Below are 18,479 nucleotides of genomic sequence, written 5' to 3'. Positions count from 1 at the left end.
GATAAATCGTCCTCTGAGCTGGCTGGGCTTTCACATACTGAGGAATTACAAACAAGGGCAAAGCTGTTTGCAGGAAGAAACGAGCAGCCTGAAACTTCAGTGCATGAGAACAGGGGGAAAGAAACACACAAATGATCTCTTGAGATTCAAAAGGAAGGCTGTATATAGCCTGCTTGTGTATGGATGTATTTTCTATGTGTGGACATACTGTACATCAACCTACTTCCTGTTTTGGTGGCCATTTTGTTTGTTTATAAACAAACTTTTAAAAACTGTTTTTAACCACTTTTAATGCGGCGAGGAGCGGCGAAATTGTGTCAGAGGGGAATAGGAGATGTCCCCCAACGCACTGGTATGTTTACTTTTGTGCGATTTTAACAATACAGATTCTCTTTAAGAGGACTCCAAGCACTTGGGGCAGAGGTGATGAGCTGAGAAGAGATATGGAATGAGGGGGGCATGGGAAAATATTCTAGCACCCATTAATGTAACAGGTCTAATGGAGGGGGAAAGAGGTAACAGGACAGTTGAGAGCTTATGTGGGGCAGAGGTGACTGTGACCAATCTGTGTACAGTAATGTACAGTGACCATTTTCAGCTTATTACAGGCCAGTAACACTAAGTCACCCCTACTGTGACCAGTCTGTGTACAGTAATGTACAGTGACCATTATCAGCTTATTACAGGCCGGTAACACTAAGTCACCCCCTATTGTGACCAATCTGTGTACAGTAATGTGCAGTGACCATTATCAGCTTATTACAGGCCAGTAACACTAAGTCACCCCTACTGTGACCATTCTGTGTACAGTAATGTGCAGTGACCATAATCAGCTTACTACAGGCAGGTAACACTAAGTCACCCCCTGCTGTGACCAATCTGTGTACAGTAATGTGCAGTGACCATTGTCAGCTTATTACAGGCCAGTAACACTAAGTCACCCCTACTGTGACCATTCTGTGTACAGTAATGTGCAGTGACCATAATCAGCTTATTACAGGCAGGTAACACTAAGTCACCCCCTGCTGTGACCAATCTGTGTACAGTAATGTGCAGTGACCATTGTCAGCTTATTACAGGCCAGTAACACTAAGTCACCCCTACTGTGACCATTCTGTGTACAGTAATGTGCAGTGACCATAATCAGCTTATTACAGGCAGGTAACACTAAGTCACCCCCTGCTGTGACCAATCTGTGTACAGTAATGTGCAGTGACCATTATCAGCTTATTACAGGCCAGTAACACTAATCACTCCTACTGCGACCAATATGTGTACAGTAATGTACAGTGACCATTATCAGCTGATTACAGGCTGGAAACCCTATGTGTGAATAAACAGAACAGGGCATCCAAAGCAATCAGGGTGTCTGTACTGTTATTGTTAGTAAGCTGTCACCAAATACAATCAAGAATGATAGGTTTAGATGAGACAAATCTAACATGAGTACATCACATAACCCCTAACATGGCCAGTCTGTGAGCAGTAACACAGTCATAATAACTAAACAAATTCAATACTGAATGTTGATTACTCACCTGTTTTACCCACTATTTGCTCCTCATCTATAGCTGTCCTCATGATGTCACCCTCCTCTGCAGACCGCTGATCACTCCTCACATATGTCTCTTCTTCCTCTTTACATGTCCTCATGATGTCACTCTCCTCCATAGACTGCTGTTTACCCCTCACATACGTCTCTTCTTCCTCCTTATTTGTCCTCATCATGTCACCCTGCTCCATAGACTGCTGATCACTACTCACATATGTCTCTTCTTCCTTTTTAATTGTCCCCATCATGTCACCCTCCTGCATAGACTGCTGATCACTACTCACATATGTCTCTTCTTCCTTTTTAATTGTCCCCATCATGTCACCCTCCTGCATAGATTGCTGAGCACTCCTCACATACGTCTCTTCTTGTTCCTTTTTAATTGTCCCCATCATGTCACCCTCCTGCATAGATTGCTGAGCACTCCTCACATACGTCTCTTCTTGTTCCTTTTTAATTGTCCCCAGCATGTCAATCTCCTTTATAAACTGCTGATTACTCCTCACATATGTCTCTTCTTCCTCTTTGCCTGTTCTGATTAGGTCATTCTCTTCTGTAGTCAGCTGATCACTCCTCACATCTCTTGTTGTTTGAGCTCTGATCTCAGTTCTGAAAAGGATAGCAAATTATAGCAGTAAGATATTAGCAGTAATGAACAGAACACAGAAAATAACATAATTTGCTAGGGATGATAATATCCCATAAGATGTGGTATCCTGCACATTCAGTACCATAGTCCTCTCTCCCAGTGTGCCTTGCTCATCATCTGGTGCTTCTCTCCTCCTCTCCATGCACACATTCCTGGGAGGTTACAGCAGTGCTGGCAGCGGTAGATGGATGAGGATGTGAGGAGAGAACAGCTGGAGACAGAGGAAGATAGGAGCAGAGGCCTGCAGCTAATTAGCTATAAATTATCATTACTTATGGCTCTGACACCTGATGAACTAGACAGATGGGACTGCAGCTCCATATCCTGACCATACCTGAGCCCACCTGTTCATCACCTACTGACCCGAAACCCTCCAAGAGCCATAGCAACAAACCTCCCAGCTGGGGCAGTGCCAATACCAGGACCAAAGCAGCAGAGGCCACCCAACCCCTCTCCAGCTGCAGCCTCCATCTCCTCTGCCTGTCCTGTCAGCCACGCCCCTTGTTATCTGGCTCCACCCCCTAGCTGTGACCCACCAGCCATCATGTTTGTGCAGACTCCAACCTCTCCCAATGCGGGACATAAAAACTCCGGAGACTGCAGTAATAAACACCGATTATAACAGGTGTATTTAGAGGCATGATTTCTAGCATAAGAAGTAATAGAAATCCAGAGATAAGGTAATACAGAGAGTGTGCATTTGTGTGAGCCACAAGCTGGAGCTGGTAGCTGCTCCACGAGGATCTTATGGGCTCATTATTCCATGGCATACAAGATCAGCCAGTCACAGCTCCACACTGACCTCCTCTGTAACAAAGTATGTCCACCCTGACCTCTGCTCTGCCCAATATATAACATGTCCATCCCGACCTCTGCTCTGCCCAATATATAACAAGTATGTCCACCCCGACCTCTGCCCTGCCCAATATATAACAAGTATGTCCACCCTGACCTCTGCCCTGCCCAATATATAACAAGTATGTCCACCACGACCTCTGCTCTGCCCAATATATAACAAGTATGTCCACCCCGACCTTTGCTCTGCCCAATATATAACAAGTATGACCACCCCGACCTCTGCTCTACCCAATATATAACACGTATGTCCACCCGACCTCTGCTCTGCCCAATATATAACAAGTATGACCACCCCGACCTCTGCTCTGCCCAATATATAACATGTATGTCCACCCCGACCTCTGCTCTGCCCAATATATAACAAGTATGTCCACCCCGACCTCTGCTCAATATATAACGAGTATGTCCACCCCAACCTCTGCTCTGCCCAATATATAACAAGTATGTGCACCCAGACCTCTGCTCTGCCCAATATATAACAAGTATGTCCACCCCGACCTCTGCTCTGCCCGATATATAACAAGTATGTCCACCCAACCTCTGCTCTGCCCAATATATAACAAGTATGTCCACCCCGACCTCTGCTCTGTCCAATATATAACAAGTATGTCCACCCCGACCTTTGCTCTGCCCAATATATAACAAGTATGACCACCCCGACCTCTGCTCTACCCAATATATAACACGTATGTCCACCCCGACCTCTGCTCTGCCCAATATATAACAAGTATGACCACCCCGACCTCTGCTCTGCCCAATATATAACACGTATGTCCACCCCGACCTCTGCTCTGCCCAATATATAACAAGTATGTCCACCCCGACCTCTGCTCTGCCCAATATATAACACGTATGTCCACCCCGACCTCTGCTCTGCCCAATATATAACAAGTATGTCCACCCCGACCTCTGCTCTGCCCAATATATAACACGTATGTCCACCCCGACCTCTGCTCTGCCCAATATATAACAAGTATGTCCACCCCGAACTCTGCTCAATATATAACGAGTATGTCCACCCCGACCTCTGCTCAATATATAACGAGTATGTCCACCCCAACCTCTGCTCTGCCCAATATATAACAAGTATGTGCACCCAGACCTCTGCTCTGCCCAATATATAACAAGTATGTCCACCCCGACCTCTGCTCTGCCCGATATATAACAAGTATGTCCACCCAACCTCTGCTCTGCCCAATATATAACAAGTATGTCCACCCCGACCTCTGCTCTGCCCAATATATAACAAGTATGTCCACCCCGACCTCTGCTCTGCCCAATATATAACAAGTATGTCCACCCTGACCTCTGCCCTGCCGGATATATAACAAGTATGTCCACCCTGACCTCTGCCCTGCCCGATATATAACAAGTATGTCCACCCGACCTCTGCTATACCCGATATATAACAAGTATGTCCACTCCGACCACTACTCTGCTCAATCAGGGACGGATCTAGACCAAGTTGCGCCTGGGGCAAGGTCAGGTTTTGGCGCCTAAAGGTCAGGTTTTGGCGCCTAAACTGCCATTCCCCATCCAGTTTTGGCGCCTAAAGGTCAGGTTTTGGCGCCTAAAGGTCAGGTTTTTGGCACCTAAACTGCCATTCCCCATCCAAATTTTGCTGCCTTTTTAAGAATTCAACAAACTGCGCCTGGGGCAAGAGACCCGCCTGCCCCCCCCCCCCCCCCGATCCGTCCCTGTGCTCAATGTATAAAAAGTATGTCCACCCCGACCTCTGCTCTGCCCAATATATAGCAAAAATCACACAATTACCTCTTCCAGCCATGTCTTCTCTCCACCTCTTGCAACTTCTCTTCCTTCTACATCATTTCCTGTGTGTATGATCGCCATCTAGTGGGGAATAGACTAACTGCAGTCTTTGTGAAATCACCATTCTTGTTGTTGTTGATATTATTATTATTCCACAGACTGGACATGTAAAGCTGCCATTTGGATGCCATTTACAGACATGCATACACACACATTATATATATATATATATATATATATATATATATACACACACACATGTGTATCTCAGTCACGAATCTGTGAATCTGTATGAACAAGCAAAAGGGAAGAGAAGAGAAGAACAATATTAAATATGATCATGAAACTCCAAACATGGGATCAGCCATGTTTTAATGTCATAGGAAGAGTTGACATTATTAAAATGATGATCCTTCCAAAACTTTTTTTTTTACTACAGAGTCTTCTTGACTTCATAGTCATACACAATTTCTCCATCTATTTCCACAGGCGGTGGAGGATCAGTAGAGGTTAGTATATGAACTGCAGGTTTCAAAAGTGACACATGAAAAGTTCTGACTCCTCTGTTAGAGGAAGGTAACTTCCCGATATGCCACATTACTAATTTTTTCCACAATGGGGTAAGGACCAATGTACCTAGGTCCCAATTTATGGGACGGTTGACGCGGTGGAATGTTTTGAGTGGAGACCCATACCAAGTCCCCAGGGAAAAACTCAAATTCAGGTGATCGTTTCTCATCAGCATAAGTTTTTTGGCGATCTACTGCCTGTTGTAAGTTAGCTTGTACTTGTGACCACACTAACTCTACCTGAGCCACCCAATCCTCCAAGTCCGGTAAAGGAGAGGACGAGGAACTAAAACAGGTAAAGAGAGGATTCTGTATTAATCAATATAATCGTCATAACGTGTAATAACAAGAATTAATCAATTTATTGTATCAAAATTAGATAAAATTTCAGACAGACATTTAAAACGACAAACCATGTGTATTGCAGAGCCTGTCACAAACAAATTCCTGGCCGGCAGGGATACCGACATCCACAAAGCACATACAGCACATACACACTCCCTGACTCCCTATGATGATGTAACGATCGGTGTCAGAAACCAGAAAGAATCTGATCCTTGGCGATCTGCAGTATCCCCAAGAATACAGATGTACCTGATTATTGAGGATCTGCAGAATCGCCAATAATCAGACACGTCTAACCTCTAGACACCTGAGTGTGTAAGTGTTTGGTGCAACAGTAACAACTTTGAGTGGAGACCACCAGAGGAGCTGATGGTCTAAGACTCTTGAGGAACTCACCCCTGACTGTGGGTAATATTCCTGTAGCCTGTGGACCCCTAGGAGAAGGACCCAGGCTGGGTTGCAGGAAGCCCTGCTGCTTATATGAAAGGTCCTGCCCTGAACTGGGCTAACGTAAACACAAATATAGTACAATTCCCTAGTCTTGGATGCGAGGTCCGTAGCCTCAGCACCCTGGAACTAGTCTGGAATATAACACAAAGATCATACAAGTTCCCTAGTCTGGGTATGAGGTCTGTGGTCATCAACACCCTGGAACTAGACTGAAGTATAACAGCACGATAACACAAGTCCCTAGTCTGGGTGTGAGGGCCGTGATCTCAACACCCTGGGACTATGCTAGAGAATACACAGATGATATACAGTATTCCTAGTCTGGGGTGTGAGGGCCGTGATCTCAACACCCTGGAACTATACTAGAGAATAACACAGATGATATACAGTATTCCTAGTCTGGGGTGTGAGGGCCGTGATCTCAACACCCTGGAACTATGCTAGAGTATAACACAGCAATAAGTATGCAAAAGTAATCTGGCTCAGTGTGAATTCCCAGGTCCACCTGGTTCTAACACACTGTGGGATCTGACTAAGGTCTGAGTGCCTTCACGTAAGTGTTAGCAATGGCAGACAACCAGCAACTGGCAAGCAAGCAGCATATATAGTTGCTGTACTCTGCCGCCCCGCTCGAGCCACTCAGCTAATCAGAAGTGCAGCAGGAGTCAGCTGATCGCCCTGATCAGCTGACACATCCCCTGCTAGCATAAAGGTCCTGAGTTCTGGCACGCGCGCGCGTAGCTCTCCATGCCTGTGTGAACCAACAGACCCAGCCACACCAACTGCACGCTGCCGCGTACAAACCGCTGCGTTGTATGCGGAAACCGCCGCCTTGCTGTCAATACATGCGGTGGCCTTTCCGCGTTCTCTCGTGGTGCTAAGCGTCCGTCTCCGCATGCAAACCGCTGTGCTGGACGCGGAATTAGCGGCCTTGCTGATAGCACACGCGGCGGCTTTTCCGCATTTCCTCACAGATGATAATCATAAACTAGCAGATCAGCATTGATAGATAATTGATTAGTTTGGTTCCACTTGCAAACAAAAACGCCTTGCTTGGATGGCACTAAAGTGGAAGGCATATATAAATTAAATATTTCCAATAGACGTGGGGACTATGATGAGGTCCTATATTGTAAAGAGGCCATGTGGATATATAAACTTAAAGCGGAATATAACCCTGCATTTCAACTTTGCTCTAAAACATTATTTACAGTATATTATATGCAACCAGCATTTTTTTTTTTACTAGACCAGCATTGGAAGGGTTACACAGGGCTTTAAAGTCCCTAGAGATTTCTGCAACCGAATCCGAACTTGAGTTAGATACTTTTTGTTTACAAATATGTGTTTATTATGACTCATCTCTCTCACTGAGAAGGAGCTTGGAGGACAGCCAAAGAGATGTATCTATTGATAAACAGTTACACACTAACTAAATAGAATGTAACCATCTGAATGTCTGCACGGAACTTAAAACCTCTGTGTTTAACCCTTCCAATGCTGGTCTAGTAAAAAAAAAATGCTTTTTGCATATAATATGCTGTAAATAATGTTTTAAAGCAAAGTTGAAATGCAGGGTTATATTCCGCTTTAATACATTATATCCACATGGCCTAAATAGAGAGTTAGACCTTAGAGCCTTCTTACGTATGAATGCATATGTGTGATTAGACATCTTTAGGTGCTTTAAGTATAGTAAGGGAGAGAGATAATGGAGATAGAGAGCTATTTCATGTAAATATAGCACCTGGGGTGATGTAAGCAGAATTGCAGGTGAGGATGTGACTGTCACTTTAAGATCTTCTGCTCAAAACCTTCCACCCTAACTTATATGAAGGAGATGTCCTTAGATATGATATATATGACTTAGAACTTATTCCAATTTGCCAAAGACTAATGATGAGAATATGGACTGTCATATATATATATATATACAGTGGTGTGAAAAACTATTTGCCCCCTTCCTGATTTCTTATTCTTTTGCATGTTTGTCAAACTTAAATGTTTCTGCTCATCAAAAACCGTTAACTATTAGTCAAAGATAACATAATTGAACACAAAATGCAGTTTTAAATGATGGTTTTTATTATTTAGTGAGGGAAAAAAAACTCAAAACCAACATGGCCCTGTGTAAAAAAGTGATTGCCCTCCTTGTTAAAAAATAACTTAACTGTGGTTTATCACACCTGAGTTCAATTTCTGTAGTCACCCCCAGGCCTGATTACTGCCACACCTGTTTCAATCAAGAAATCACTTAAATAGGAGCTATCTGACACAGAGAAGTAGACCAAAAGCACCTCAAAAGCTAGACATCATACCAAGATCCAAAGAAATTCAGGAACAAATGAGAACAAAAGTACTGTAATTGAGATCTATCAGTCTGGTAAAGGTTATAAAGCCATGTCTAAAGCTTTGGGACTCCAGCGAACCACAGTGAGAGCCATTATCCACAAATGGCAAAAACATGGAACAGTGATGAACCTTCCCAGGAGTGGCCGGCCGACCAAAATTACCCCAAGAGCGCAGAGAAAACTCATCCGAGAGGCCACAAAAGGCCCCAGGACAACATCTAAAGAACTGCAGGCCTCACTTGCCTCAATTAAGGTCAGTGTTCACAACTCCACCATAAGAAAGAGACTGGGCGAAAACGGCCTGCATGGCAGATATCCAAGGCGCAAACCACTTTTAAGCAAAAAGAACATTAAGGCTCGTCTCAATTTTGCTAAAAAAATCTCAATGATTGCCAAGACTTGTGGGAAAATACCTTGTGGACCGCCGAGACAAAAGTTGAACTTTTTGGAAGGTGCGTGTCCTGTTAAATCTGTCGTAGAAGTAACACAGCATTTCAGCAAAATAACATCATACCAACAGTAAAATATGGTGGTGGTAGTGTGATGGTCTGGGGTTGTTTTGCTGCTTCAGGACCTGGAAGGCTTGCTGTGATAGATGGAACCATGAATTCTACTGTCTACCAAAATATCCTGAAGGAGAATGTCCGGCCATCTGTTCGTCAACTCAAGCTGAAGCGATCTTGGGTGCTGCAGCAGGACAATGACCCAAAAGACACCAGAAAATCCACCTTTGAATGGCTGAAGAAAAACAAAATGAAGACTTTGGAGTGGCCTAGTCAAAGCCCTGACCTGAATCCTATTGAGATGTTGTGGCATGACCTTAAAAAGGCAGTTACTGCTAGAAAACCCTCAAATAAAGCTGAATTACAACAATTCTGCAAAGATGAGTGGGCCAAAATTCCTCTAGAGCGCTGTAAAAGACTTGTTGCAAGTTATCGCAAATGCTTGATTGCAGTTATTGCTGCTAAGGGTGGTCCAACCAGTTATTAGGTTCAGGGGGCAATTTCTTTTTCACACAGGGCCATGTAGGTTTTGAGGTTTTTTTTCTCACTAAATAATAAAAACCATCATTTAAAACTGCATTTTGTGTTCAATTATGTTATCTTTAACTAATGGTTAACGGTTTTTGATGAGCAGAAACATTTAAGTGTGACAAACATGCAAAAGAATAAGAAATCAGGAAGGGGGCAAATAGTTTTTCACACCAATATATATATATATATATATATATATATATATATATATATATATATATATATATATATATATATATATATATATATATATATATATATATATATATATATATATATATATATATATACATACAAGATGATTTTTAAGCTGCCACTTACTAGTATAGCGCTATTGAGTGGATATCAGGGGTATGTACCGAGACTTCAGCATAAAATGACTCATACTGGGGGAGTGTGTTACACCCTGAAGAAACGCCCCCGGCCTGAAACGCGTTGCTGGGCGGAGGCCTGAGCTCGTCAGTCGGCAGGCTGGCCAGTCATCCACACTGCTGGAAACCCCAGCAGACCTGTGTTGTGGGCAGAGCCGGATTAAGGCTAAATGGGGCCCTAAGCAAAGTAACTGATTTGGGCCCCCCATCATGTCGTAATAGAATCAGAAGATGCAGCTGCACAGCAACATGCCACACACACCGGGGCAGCCGAGCTACTGGTTGCTATGGGCAACAGCGCACTTTCCTATGTGGGTGCACAATGCAGGGAATAGCAGCGGCAAAATGCAGAGTGAGAGATGAATGGCTGGGACATTTGCACTCAAGGGCTGGGGCACCCCTCTGAAGAGGGTGCCAGATATCACAGCAGCAGCACTTTCCCCCTGTATCTCCAGCCTGGCAATAGCAGAAAGCTCTGGACACCGCCAAACCGGAAGCTGTTCCCCAGACAGAATTACATAACCACCCCCACCACCGAATAACAGATTTCCTCCCAAATTAGACAGCCAACATGCAGCCTTCATCCCAGTGAATACGATAGTCCAGAAGAGAAGGCAGCCGCAGCGGGGGAGAATGACAGCACCAGATGACTCACATTCACCTATTGTGATCCAAGCAATAGAGGTCCCGTCATCCGGAGCCCATCTTTCTCCTCTAGAGTGCTGCTGCTCTGTTACTTCTACTATTACTACTACCTACTTCCTGTCTGATCTGAGAATCAGGAAGTTCAGAGCGAGCGGCTGCACTGTAGAAAAGACAGATGGGTTTCAGATGACGGGATCTCTATCGCTTGGATCATGAATAGGTGAGTGAGCATTTGCCATCTGCTGCTATCATTCTTGCTGCAGCTGTGGTTCTCTGTGGGAAGGGAGGGAGGAGTGGGCAGCGGCAGAGCGCACAGTAGCAGGAAGGGGACCTAGGAGGAGAGCCTGGCTCTGAAGACAATCAGCAGCGCACGGCATCATTTGACAAGACAAGACAAGACAAATAACATTTATATCGTGCTTTTCTCCTGGCAGACTCAAAGCGCCAGAGCTGCAACCACTAGGACGCGCCCTATAGGCAGTAGCAGTGTTAGAGAGACTTGCCTAAGGTCTCCTACTGAATAGGTGCTTGCTTACTGAACAGGCAGAGCCAAGATTCAAACCCTGGTCTCCTGTGTCAGAGGCAGAGCCCTTAAAGGGACTCCGAGCAGTGCCTGTGGGTATGCCTTTAAGCATACCCACAACTAATTAATTACATCCTCACACCTACCAACATGATGTTTGTAATTGTATCCCCCTGGGTTCCTTATATTTCATTGCATTGTGCTGAATCGAGCTGCCGACTTTGGAGAAAAGTCGTCCTGTGTAATACAATATACTGTATCTATGGAAAGATGCATATCATTTTGAAGCTCTCTTTCTCCTCTTTCCAATGATAGATAAACTGCCACCCTACGCCTTTTAGTTTTTGCTATTTTCGCGATCGAATTTGCTGTGGCCGCGATTTCGATCGCGAAAATATTGAAAACTAAAAGGCATAGGGCAACCATTTATATATCATTGGAAAGAGGAGAATGTTACAGTTAGACTTACCGGTAACTGTATTTCTAGACGTCATACGGGACACTGGAGATGTGGCTCCGCCCATCCAATTAGTGGAAACCACCTGAAAGAGTAAAAAGAGTATTAATAGCCCCCACCCTCCCCTGGCTCCTCAGTGTAATGAAAGTAACTTCCAACTAAAACACAGAGAAGAGAAGAGGAAATAAAAGACACCTCAAAAGAAGTGTAACCCATAAACCCCCAATCCAATAGCCGTAAGAGAGTGCGACAGGAATAGAGGTGGGTCGGTGTCCCGTATGACGTCTAGAAATACAGTTACCGGTAAGTCTAACTGTAACATTCTCTAGCCGTCATACGGGACACTGGAGAGATAAACAAGTAGTCTGAAAAGACATAACTAGGGAGGGCCACAACCCTGGAGCACTACTCTGCCAAAAAGACACCGTACTATGCATAGGTCCACAGAACCTTATGGGCAGTAAATTCCCATGCAGAACAATTCTGCCACACAACCGCACTGGCCCTCAGAGCAGGATTGTCAATATCCATTATAATCTTACTGCATACATTTCTAAGATTCCAGCATCTCGAAACCCTCTGCTCTGCATCCCCTTATATCCTCTCTCAAGATTTTCAATCTCCACAGCCAGCATAGGTAAAGTGCCGGCCTGTATATCAGACCAATTCGAAACAGGTTTGCAGACCAATTCGAAAGAGGCTCGAAGTCAAAATCAAAACAGACAAAGTCAAATCGAAAGACTGAAAGTCGTAATCGAAAGACTGAAAGTCGTAATCGAAATACTGAAAGTCGTAATCGAAAGACTGAAAGTCATAATCGAAAGACTGGAAAGTCATAATCGAAAGACTGAAAGTCGTAATCGAAAGACAAAGTCATAATCGAAAGACTGGAAGTCATAATCGAAAGACTGGAAGTCATAATCGAAAGACTGGAAGTCATAATCGAAAGACTGGAAGTCATAATCGAAAGACTGGAAGTCATAATCGAAGAGAGACAAAGTCATAATCGAAAGAGAAAGTCATAATCGAAAGAGACAAAGTCATAATCGAAAGAGACAAAGTCATAATCGCAACATACTGAAAGTCATAATCGCAACATACTGAAAGTCATAATTGCAACTAGTGTTGGGCGAACACCTAGATGTTCGGGTTCGCGAACGTTCGCCGAACATGGCCGCGATGTTCGGGTGTTCGCGCCGAACTCCGAACATAATGGAAGTCAATGGGGACCCGAACTTTCGTGCTTTGTAAAGCCTCCTTACATGCTACATACCCCAAATTTACAGGGTATGTGCACATTGGGAGTGGCTACAAGAGGAAAAAATTTTTTAGCAAAAAGAGTTTATAGTTTTTGAGAAAATCGATTTTAAAGTTTCAAAGGGAAAACTGTCTTTTAAATGCGGGAAATGTCTGTTTTCTTTGCACAGGTAACATGCTTTTTGTCGGCATGCAGTCATAAATGTAATACATATAAGAGGTTCCAGGAAAAGGGACCGGTAACGCTAACCCAGCAGCAGCACACGTGATGGAACAGGAGGAGGGTGGCGCAGGAGGAGAAGGCCACGCTTTGAGACACAACAACCCAGGCCTTGCATGAGGACAAGAAGCGTGCGGATAGCAATTTGCATTTTGTCGCCATGCAGTCATAAATGTAATACAGATGAGAGGTTCAATAAACAGGTACCGGAAACGCTAACCCATCACAGATGTTCATTGTTCATGTTACTTGGTTGGGGTCCGGGAGTGTTGCGTAGTCGTTTCCAATCCAGGATTGATTCATTTTAATTTGAGTCAGACGGTCTGCATTTTCTGTGGAGAGGCGGATACGCCGATCTGTGACGATGCCTCCGGCAGCACTGAAACAGCGTTCCGACATAACGCTGGCTGCCGGCCAAGCCAGCACCTCTATTGCGTACATTGCCAGTTTGTGCCAGGTGTCTAGCTTCGATACCCAATAGTTGAAGGGTGCAGATAGATTGTTCAACACAGCTATGCCATCTGACATGTAGTCCTTGACCATCTTCTCCAGGCGATCGGTGTTGGAGGTGGATCTGCACGCTTGCTGTTTTGTGGGCTGCTGCATGGGTGTCAGAAAATTTTCCCACTCCAAGGACACTGCCGATACCATTCCCTTTTGGGCATTAGCTGCGGCTTGTGTTGTTTGCTGCCCTCCTGGTCGTCCTGGGTTTGCGGAAGTCAGTCTGTCGGCGTACAACTGGCTAGAGGAGGGGAGGATGTCAATCTCCTCTCTAAAGTCTCCACAAGGGCCTGCTGGTATTCTTCCATTTTGACCTGTCTGACTCTTTCTTTAAGCAGTATTGGAACATTGTGTTTGTACCGTGGATCCAGAAGGGTATAAACCCAGTAATTGGTGTTGTCCAGAATGTGCACAATGCGTGGGTCGCGTTCAATGCAGTCCTAGGCCGAAGAGGTCATAGCCTAGGGTCACAAAAACCTGTTTATTTGGGCAATTTCAATGGTAGTGATGCTGACGTACATAAATCTCAGCCATGGCCGTTAGCAACGTCTGAATTTCACGAAATGTCTCATGCAGGTAGAAGACATATTGTTAAACTTGGATTCCAAAGATGGGGTCCCTACATCTCTGCAAACCAGAGTTACAGGGGTCCAAAATTGGTAAAATCCCCCATAGGCTTTCATTGCCTCCCTATTTTACTTTCCAAAATCTCACATCTTTTCAATGGGCAATTGCTCAGCAGTGGCAAATTTTCTAGCATTGTAGGGACCCTTAGGGGGAACATGACTGGTGAGTTTCGGGCCCCTAGGCCGAAGAGGTCATAGCCTAGGGTCACAAAAGCCTATGGGGGATTTTACCAATTTTGGACCCCTGTAACTCTGGTTTGCAGAGATGTAGGGACCCCATCTTTGGAATCCAAGTCTAACAATATGTCTTCTACCTGCATGAGACATTTCGTGAAATTCAGATGTTGCTAACGGCCATGGCTGAGATTTATGTACGTCAGCATCACTACCATTGAAATTGCCCAAATAAACAGGTTTTTGTGACCCTAGGCTATGACCTCTTCGGCCTAGGACTGCATTGAATGCGACCCACGCATTGTGCGCATTCTGGACAACACCAATTACTGGGTTTATACCCTTCTGGATCCACGGTACAAACACAATGTTCCAAAACTGCTTGAAGAAAGAGTCAGACAGGTCAAAATGGAAGAATACCAGCAGGCCCTTGTGGAGACTTTAGAGAGGAGATTGACATCCTCCCCCTCCTCTAGCCAGTTGTACGCCGACAGACTGACTTCCGCAAACCCAGGACGACCAGGAGGGCAGCAAACAACACAAGCCGCAGCTAGTGCCCAAAAGGGAATGGTATCGGCAGTGTCCTTGGAGTGGGAAAATTTTCTGACACCCATGCAGCAGCACACAGAACAGCAAGCGTGCAGATCCACCTCCAACACCGATTGCCTGGAGAAGATGGTCAAGGACTACATGTCAGATGGCATAGCTGTGTTGAACAATCCATCTGCACCCTTCAACTATTGGGTATCGAAGCTAGACACCTGGCACAAACTGGCAATGTACGCAATAGAGGTGCTGGCTTGGCCGGCAGCCAGCGTTATGTCGGAACGCTGTTTCAGTGCTGCCGGAGGCATCGTCACAGATCGGCGTATCCGCCTCTCCACAGAAAATGCAGACCGTCTGACTCAAATTAAAATGAATCAATCCTGGATTGGAAACGACTACGCAACACTCCCGGACCCCAACCAAGTAACATGAACAATGAACATCTGTGATGGGTTAGCGTTTCCGGTTCCTGTTTATTGAACCTCTCATCTGTATTACATTTATGACTGCATGGTGACAAAATGCAAATTGCTATCCACACGCTTCTTGTCCTCATGCAAGGCCTGGGTTGTTGTGTCTCAAAGCGTGGCCTTCTCCTCCTGCGCCACCCTCCTCCTGTTTCATCACGTGTGCTGCTGATGGGTTAGCGTTACCGGTCCCTTTTCCTGGAACCTCTTATATGTATTGCATTTATGACTGCATGCCGACAAAAAGCATGTTACCTGTGCAAAGAAAACAGACATTTCCCGCATTTAAAAGACAGTTTTCCCTTTGAAACTTTAAAATCGATTTTCTCAAAAACTATAAGCTCTTTTTGCTAAATTTTTTTTCCTCTTGTACCCACTCCCAATGTGCACATACCCTGTAAATTTGGGGTATGTAGCATGTAAGGAGGCTTTACAAAGCACGAAAGTTCGGGTCCCCATTGACTTCCATTATGTTCGGAGTTCGGCTCGAACACCCGAACATCGCGGCCATGTTCGGCCCGAACATCTAGATGTTCGCCCAACACTACACGTGACCCGTTCGGCCAATCACAGCGCTAGTCGAACGTTCGGGTAACGTTCGGCCATGCGCTCTTAGTTCGGCCATATGGCCGAACAGTTTGGCCGAACACCATCAGGTGTTCGGCCAAACTCGAACATCACCCGAACAGGGTGATGTTCTGCAGAACCCGAACAGTGGCGAACACTGTTCGCCCAACACTAATCGCAACATACTGAAAGTCATAATCGCAACATACTGAAAGTCATAATCGAAAGACTCGAAGTCATAATCGAAAGACTCAAAGTCATAATCGAAACAGATTCGAAGTCAAATTCGAAACAAGGGACTCCCTTCCCTGAAAACTAACCAGAGATTCATTTCTTGAAAGTTTCCATTACCCCTTAATTGTCAATCACCATCGCTTCAGTGCAGGTTTGACAAATCATCATGTTCTAATATTGGGAAAGCCAATTGCTGCAATGGCAACAATTCACCTTCACTCCACCTGCTGCTTAACATTCACAGCTAGATCACATGGACACAGAGGATAGGAGAAAAGAAAAAAATAGATACAGGGAAAATCACTCTCTAATCTTAAACATATGAGTGCACATACATGCAAAATGTTAGTTTCTGCATCTAGCATAGGAAACAAATGACTCCTTAAGACTGCTCAGGGCTTTCCTTACCCTGAAAGACTCCATTACCTCTTTGTATAAATTGTCAATCACTACGGCACTCCTAGATCTAGTGCAGGCTTGACAAATCATCTCGTTATAATACTGGGGAAGCTTAATGTTGCAATAGCAACCTTTTTAGTTCTTGGCTTCTCCAAACATTATCCTATACCTCCCCCGCTTTTACTTTCAGCTTGCTAGGATATAGATAGCGGGAAAGGACAAAACACAGGTGAAATCACACTCTAAACTGCATAATATGAGTGTATATCCCTGCAAAAAAACACTATCAGTGCCCCCACCTCATCTGCTGGAACAGACTGGGAAGCCTCTTGCTTGTGATCCCATCTCTCCAGCATGGTCAATGCAGTCACCTCTGCTGCTGGACAGACTGGGAAGCCTCTTGCCTGTGATACCATCTCTCCAGTATGGTCAATGCAGTCACCTCTGCTGCTGGAACAGACTGGAAGCCTCTTGCCTGTGATCCCATCTCTCCAGCATGGTTAATGCAGTCACCTCTGCTGCTGGACAGACTGGGAAGCCTCTTGCCTGTGATCCCATCTCTCCAGCATGGTTAACCAGCTGAGCGGTCTGGACGAGCTCAGCTCGTCCAACACCGCCAGAGGCTGCCGCTCAGGCCCTGCTTGGCCGATTTTCACCAAATAAAAAGCAGCACACGCAGCCGGCACTTTGCCAGCCGCGTGTGCTGCCTGATCGCCGCTGCAGCGCGGCGATCCGCCGCGTGCAGCGGCGAAAGAGGGTCCCCCCAGCCGCCCGAGCCCAGCGTAGCCGGAACAAACAGTTCCGGCCAGCGCTAAGGGCTGGATCGGAGGCGGCTGACGTCAGGACGTCGGCTGACGTCCATGACGTCACTCCGCTCGTCGCCATGGCGACGAGGTAAGCGAAACACGGAAGGCCGCTTATTGCGGCCTTCCGTGTTACTTCTGGCCGCCGGAGGCGATCGGAAGAACGCCTCCGGAGCGCCCTCTAGTGGGCTTTCATGCAGCCAACTTTCAGTTGGCTGCATGAAATAGTTTTTTTTTTATTTAAAAAAAACCCTCCCGCAGCCACCCTGGCGATTTAATCAGAACGCCAGGGTGGTTAATGCAGTCACCTCTGCTGCTGGAACAGACTGGGAAGCCTCTTGCCTGTGATCCCATCTCTCCAGCATGGTTAATGCAGTCACCTCTGCTGCTGGACAGACTGGGAAGCCTCTTGCCTGTGATCCCATCTTTCCAGCATGGGGGAGAACAACAGGAGCAGTTCCATTTCTTATGCTGCCTTGTTCTCCTATATTAGACTCCCCCACCAGCGCCAGCTTCCCAACCATCGCTTGTGGCCCAGGGATTTCCTGCATGCGCAGTGCTGCCAAGAGGATGCCAAGCAGCTGGGGGAGAGTCCCACGATCCTTGCCCGCACAAATGCAAACGGAGGGCAGAGGGATCGAAATCCGAACACCGCGTTCGGCAGAAAACCGGGTGCATAAAGAGACGCCACTTAGCGTTCACAACGATCACCCAAGCCACCCGGTCTTCTCTTGGCCTCACCACCTAGTGAAGCTAAAAAAATAATAAAAATTAAGGAAGCTACTCCTCTTCGGTGTTTCCGGGACGGAAACCAAATTAAACTGAGGAGCCAGGGGAGGGTGGGGGCTATTAATACTCTTTTTACTCTTTCAGGTGGTTTCCACTAATTGGATGTGCGGAGCCACATCTCCAGTGTCCCGTATGACGGCTAGAGAAAGAGAGCTTTAAAATGACATGCATCTTTTCATAGTTACTGCACTGCTGGTTTATGTGCTGATGGGGCCCCTTTGACTCTGAATGGGGCCCCAAGCTACTGCTTTTGTTGCCTGGTCAGTAATCCGGCCCTGGTTGTGGGCGTTGTACATGCCGAAGTATGGAGCCTGGTCAGTCA

At 45.6% G+C, this 18,479-nt stretch overlaps 1 pseudogene; it reads right to left on the bottom strand.

Moving 5' to 3' along the window:
* LOC137537177 (zinc finger protein 585A-like) overlaps positions 1–18,479 on the bottom strand; it is a 51,818-nt pseudogene that overhangs the window by 6,797 nt on the left and 26,542 nt on the right.

The sequence above is a fragment of the Hyperolius riggenbachi genome, chromosome 10, assembly GCF_040937935.1.
Source record: "Hyperolius riggenbachi isolate aHypRig1 chromosome 10, aHypRig1.pri, whole genome shotgun sequence".
Classification (NCBI taxonomy): Eukaryota; Metazoa; Chordata; class Amphibia; order Anura; family Hyperoliidae; genus Hyperolius; species Hyperolius riggenbachi.
This window is presented reverse-complemented; position numbering and strand designations above follow the sequence as displayed.